This window comes from Chrysemys picta, chromosome 11 (genome assembly GCF_011386835.1).
Source record: "Chrysemys picta bellii isolate R12L10 chromosome 11, ASM1138683v2, whole genome shotgun sequence".
NCBI classification, from domain to species: Eukaryota; Metazoa; Chordata; order Testudines; family Emydidae; genus Chrysemys; species Chrysemys picta.
The window spans coordinates 76,023,944-76,030,584 of NC_088801.1; positions in this window are offsets into that span (position 1 = coordinate 76,023,944).

Sequence of the window (6,641 nt, forward strand, 5' to 3'; positions counted from 1 at the left end):
CTGGTTTGGACACTGTTTCAGTAGCGACTCCTCTGTTAACTAGAACGAGGGTCCACTGGGCGATGCGGGTATTAGAAACCTTACCTCCCATCAGTGTGCCTGACAGCATATATTTACGGGGAGTGTGAGTACTTTGAATAGTAATGGGCGCTGTGCCTGTGAGGGGCTCAAAGGACTGTACTGCCCAGACAGCTGCTAGACATTCATGTTCACAGGGATCAAAATTTCATTCTGCGCCTTGCCGTTTCCTTGATTCATAGGCTACTGGCCCCAGTTTTCTTTCTTCGTTACTTTGCAGTAGAGTAGCTGCTCGAGCGATGTCAGTAGCAGCCAGACGGATAACAAATGGCCTTGACTCCTCAGGAAAGTGCAAAGCTGGAGTTGCAGCTGCTTTTTGCTTTAAAGTGCTGAGGGCGGAACCTGTTCTAGCCATTAAGTCTTTTTCTTCAACGGTTTCCGGAAAGGAAGTGAAGTGTAATCTCAGCATACTTGTAAATATGTGGCCGCTGGAAACTGAATCCGCCCAAGGAGACTCGTAAGGAGAGTGCCGCTGTGGGGGCGGGCATTTCCAGCAGTGCCTTTTCGCTGGTCTATTGCCTGCCCTCTCTCCTGATTACTATGCCTAGGTACACGTAGCAGCGCTTGGAGGCTGGAAGTTGATTAAGATTTGCCAATTATTACTGATTTTTTTTCCCAGTAACCAATGTTTTTACATAACGTTCCTTTCCTTTGTCATTTTATGTTGTGCTTAAAATTTATGTTAATTATTTCTTTTCCTAATGCAGTATTGTAGAATCATGAATCATAGAATATCAGGGTTGGAAGAGACCTCAGGAGGTCATCTAGTCCAACCCCCTGCTCAAAGCAGGACCAACCCCCAACTAAATCATGCCAGCCAGGGCTTTGTCAAGCCGGGCCTTAAAAACCTCTAAGGAAGGAGATTCCACCACCTCCCTAGGTAACCCATTCCAGTGCTTCACCACCCTCCTAGTGAAATAGTTTTCCCTAATATCCAATCTAGATCTCCCCCACTGCAACTTAAGACCATTGCTTCTTGTTCTGTCATCTGCCACCACTGAGAACAGCCGAGCTCCATCCTCTTTGGAACCCCCCTTCAGATAGTTGAAGGCTGCTATCAAATCCCCCCTCACTCTTCTCTTCTGCAGACTAAATAACCCCAGTTCCCTCAGCCTCTCCTTGTACGTCATGTGCCCCAGCCCCCTAATAATTTTCGTTGCCCACCACTGAACTCTCTCCAATTTGTCCACATCCCTTCTGTAGTGGGGGAATGCAATACTCTTCTGGATGCAATACTCCAGATGTGGCCTCACCAGTGCCGAATAGAGGGGAATAATCACTTCTCTCAATCTCCTGGCAATGCTCCTACTAATACATACTAATACTAATAATACTTCTCTCAATCTGCTGGCAATGCTCCTACTAATGCAGCCCAATATGTTGTTAGCCTTCTTGGCAACAAGGGCACACTGCTGACTCATGTCCAGCTTCTCATCCACTGTGATTCCTAGACCCTTTTTCGCAGAACTGCTGCTTAGCCAGTCGGTCCCCAGCCTGTAGCAATGAATGGGATTCTTCCATCCTAAGTGCAGGACTCTGCACTTGTCCTTGATGAACCTCATTAGATTTCTTTTGGTCCAATCTTCCAATTTGTCTAGATCACTCTGGACCCTATCCCTATCCTCCAGCCTACCTAGCACTCCCCCCAGCTTAGTGTCATCTGCAAACTTGCTGAGGGTGCAATTCATCCCATCATCCAGATCATTAATAAAGATGTTGAACAAAACCGGCCCCAGGACCGACACCTGGGGCACTCCGCTTGATACTGGCTGCCAACTAGACATCGAACCGTTGATCACTACCCGTTGAGACCGACAATCTAGCCAGATTTCTATCCACCTTATAGTCCATTCATCCAATCCATGCTTTTTTAATTTGCTGGCAAGAATACTGTGGGAGACTGTATCAAAAGCTTTGCTAAAGTCAAGATATATCATGTCCACCGCTCTCCCCATATCCACAGAGCCAGTTATCTCATCATAGAAGGCAATCAGGTTGGTCAGGCATGACTTGCCCTTGATAAATCCATGTTGACTGTTCTTGACCACCTTCCTCTCCTCCAAGTGCTTCAAAATGGTTTCTTTGAGGACCTGCGCCATGATTTTTCCAGGGACTGAGGTGAGGCTGACCAGTCTGTAGTTACCCGGATTCTCCTTCTTCCATTTTTAAAAGATGGGCATTATATTTGCCTTTTTCCAATCGTCCGGGACCTCCCCTGATCGCCACAAATTTTCAAAGATAATGGCCAATGACTCTGCAATCACATCAGCCAACTCCCTCAGCACCCTCAGATGCATTTGTGCATGTCCAGATTTTCTAAATAGTCCTTAACCTGTTCTTTCACCACTGAGGGCTGCTCACCTCCTCCCCATACTGTGTTGCCCAGGACAGCAGTCTGGGAGCTGACCTTGTCTGTGAAGACCAAGGCAAAAAAAGCATTGAGTACTTCAGCTTTTTCCACATCATCTGTCACTAGGTTGTCCCACTCTTTCCCTGAACTTCTTCTTCTTGCTAACATACCTGTAGAAATCCTTCTTGTTACCCCTCACATTCCTTGCTAGCTGCAACTCCAATTGTGCTTTGGCCTTCCTGATTACATCCCTCTATCATCAAGCAATATTTTTATACTCCTCCCTAGACATCTGTCCAAGTTTCCACTTCTTGTAAGCTTCCTTTTTGTGTTTAAGCTCACTGAAGATTTCACTGTTAAGCCAAGCTGGTTGCCTACCATATTTGCTATTGTTTTTGCACATCGGGATGATTTGTTCCTGGTATTCTCTCTCTTTTTTTTTTTAAACACAATACACAACAATGCAAGCAACAAGACAAACAACAGAAAACATAATTTTTGTTGCAACAGTAGATCCATAGTATTCTGAGTTGCTCCTCAGTTGGTATCATTTTTTTCTGAAGTTTTGAAAGCCGAGAAAAACATTTTTCTACCCCCTTGTTGGGAGGCGGCAGTTTATTGCTTAAAATACTTCTTTTTTACAAATTTCCTTGCTGATTGCAGGCAAAACAGAGGAATTACCCCCCATACTTGCCTGCGTTTTTGTTAATGGGTAGGCCATGTTTCAATGGCTTCTACCTTTTAAGTGTTTAAGGTGAATTATCCCACTGTGCAGTTATGAGGTGATGTACCTCAGTTTTCCTTTTTATACAGCAGATCAGGTTTGTAATCGCTTTTCTGCTGTGCTAAGCTTTAAGTTTATTTACAGGCAATAGCTGAGACGTATTATTACTATAATGCCTTGTTTTTGTGCTCACAGAGTTTTCATGTACTTGTATTAAAGTGACAGTGACAGTGTCAGTTAAGGCTCAGTGTTTCTAACCTTGATTCTTTGTGCACCTTTCCCCTGCTGTTGCTCCAGAGGGCACTGGCTTCTTCCCTTTTTTATTTTTATTTTACTGCAGCTTTGGCTGCTCCTTATTACATCCATGACTTTGGTCTTTATTTAAAAACATATTAAACTTTATAAAGCATTGTGGTACCTTAAGGGTTAAATGCTAAATACCAAAGTCAAACAACGTTAATTACACTGGTCGACAATTTTTGAGAAGTCGTCTGCTTCAGAGATAAAATGTGCTATTTATTATGTATTTTGATGTGCTGAATTCAAATATGACAATTAAAACAACTGATTGGCTACTGTTTCTAAGATATCTAAGTTTTTACATTTTAGGTCTATGTATATTGTGTAGATAGTAGAGTTTTAATCATAAATTGTAAACCTAGGTCTTTTCATGTGTTTATGGTTGCTTTACATGATAATATTTCACCTGTCCTGTTTATGTAACACTTTAAAAATCAGCCAAAGGGTTATATAAATAAAATGTATTATGAAACAAAAGGCAAAAAACTATTATGTACATAGTTTAGTCCTATTCAGTGTCTACTCGGCGCTTCTTGGCTTGTCTCTTGTATTCATTAAATGGAGCATCTCTTGTCACTGTCCAGCAATAGTCTGCAAGCATCGATGGGCTCCATTTGCCCTGATAGCGTTTCTCCATTGTTGCAATGTCCTGGTGAAATCGCTCGCCGTGCTCGTCGCTCACTGCTCCGCAGTTCGGTGGAAAAAAATCTAGATGAGAGTGCAAAAAATGTATCTTTAGCGACATGTTGCAACCAAGGCTGTTGTATGCCTTGAGGAGGTTTTCCACCAATAACCTGTAGTTGTCTGCCTTGTTTCCGAGAAAATTTATTGCCACTAACTGGAAGGCTTTCCATGCCGTCTTTTCCTTGCCACGCAGTGCATAGTCAAATGCATCATCTCGAAGAAGTTCATGAATCTGAGGACCAACAAAGACACCTTCCTTTATCTTTGCTTCACTTAACCTTGGAAATTTTCCACAGAGGTACTTGAAAGCTGCTTGTGTTTTGTCAATGGCCTTGACAAAGTTCTTCATCAGATCCAGCTTGATGTGTAAGGGTGGTAACAAAATCTTCCTTGATTCAACAAGTGGCAGATGCTGAACACTTTTCTTCCCAGGCTCCAATGACTGTCGGAGTGGCCAATCTTTCTTGATGTAGTGGGAATCTCTTGCACGACTATCCCATTCGCAGAGAAAACAGCAGTACTTTGTGTATCCAGTCTGCAGACCAAGCAAGAGAGCAACAACCTTCAAATCGCCACAAAGCTGCCGCTGATGTTGGTCATAGTTTATGCACCTCAAAAGTTGTTTCATGTTGTCATAGGTTTCCTTCATATGGACTGCATGACCAACTGGAATTATGCAGTAAAACAGCTTTAAGACTCATCTTCAATGAATCAATGAACAGTTTCCACTCATCTGGATCGTGAACGATGTTGAGAGCTGCCATCACACCATCGATGTTGTTGCAGGCTACAAGATCACCTTCCATGAAGAAGAATGGGACAAGATCCTTTCGACGGTCACGGAACATGGAAACCCTAACATCACCTGCCAGGAGATTCCACTGCTGTAGTCTGGAGCCCAACAGCTCTGCCTTACTCTTGGGTAGTTCCAAATCCCTGACAAGGTCATTCAGTTCACCTTGTGTTATGAGGTGTGGTTCAGAGGAGGAGGATGGGAGAAAATGTGGGTCCTGTGACATTGATGGTTCAGGACCAGAAGTTTTCATCCTCTTCCTCTTCCTCGTCTGACTCAAGTGAGAATGATTCTGGTGCATCAGGAACCGGCAGTCCTTCTCCATGGGGTACTGGGCGTATAGCTGATGGAATGTTTGGATAATGCACAGTCCACTTTTTCTTCTTTGACACACCTTTCCCAACTGGAGGCACCGTGCAGAAGTAACAATTGCTGGTATGATCTGTTGGCTCTCTCCAAATCATTGGCACTGCAAAAGGCATAGATTTCCTTTTCCTGTTCAACCACTGGCGAAGATTTGTTGCACAAGTGTTGCAGCATATGTGTGGGGCCCACCTCTTGTCCTGATCTCCAATTTTGCAGCCAAAATAAAGGTGATAGGCTTTCTTAACCATAGTGCTTATACTGCGCTTTTGTGATGCAAAAGTCACTTCACCACAAACATAGCAGAAGTTATCTGCACTGTTCACACAAGAACGAGGCATCTCTGCTCACTTTGGCTAAACAGAAATGTGTCCGTTTGCAAAATCAAACACTGACAAATAAGAGAGCACGACACTGTATGATTTCTAGAGCCGATATAGGGCAATTTGTTCAGCAGAGTGATGTAAGCTTCATTATGATTGCATCATCCATGACTACTAGAAATAACATGATGCAATTCATATCATGTATGACGCAATACCAGCTTCAGATTGCATCATTCATTGTTTTGCCTAAAAAGCAAGTACTGTCCAAACCCAGTCATAGATTTATTCGTAGATCCAGTCAAAGATGTATTTTAGTCATTTCTGGTTTAAATTGAGATCCCTTCCCTTTATAACTCACTTATCCTCCGCCATTCCCAAGTCAAGGGTCGTATATACTGACCCAATAGCATATCTTGAAAACTAGAGCCAATCAACAATTTTAAGCATCATTTTCGTTCTCAGTGACCCAGAATTAGTAAAGTTTGACTCCATTTATTTCAGAAGCATTTTGGCTGTAGAGCAGTGTTACCTGTGTCTGGCAAAAAAGTGTCTGTCAATTTTGCAACTTTAAATGAAAAATTCAAAAGGATTTTGAGCGGCATTATTTAAAAACAAAACAAAACCAATTCACCTTAAACCTACCAAACGGGGTTTTACAAACCAGGAGGTTTTGTTTGGGTTCTTAACATTTTACATTTTTTGTTAACATCCATTGCACCGCTTTAATTATTTTACCCAGCTGTGCAGAGATTACACTCCCTTTTATACATCTGGGGGGCAGTTCAATTCCAATAGAAAACCCTTATGTTCTTTAGTAAATTTGATTAAATTGTTCATAGTTAAATTATTTAAATCAGATTGTTTCTTTGCCTGTAACATTTTTAGAACATTCCACTGCTCAATTCCCTCCAGCCACTGCAGAGTTAACTTTTTTTTTTCTCCTTAAATCACTTGCTTAGCTCCCAAAATGACGCCTTCATCAGCTCAGATACCACCATTTCAAGTATTGTCCCAGGGATCTGA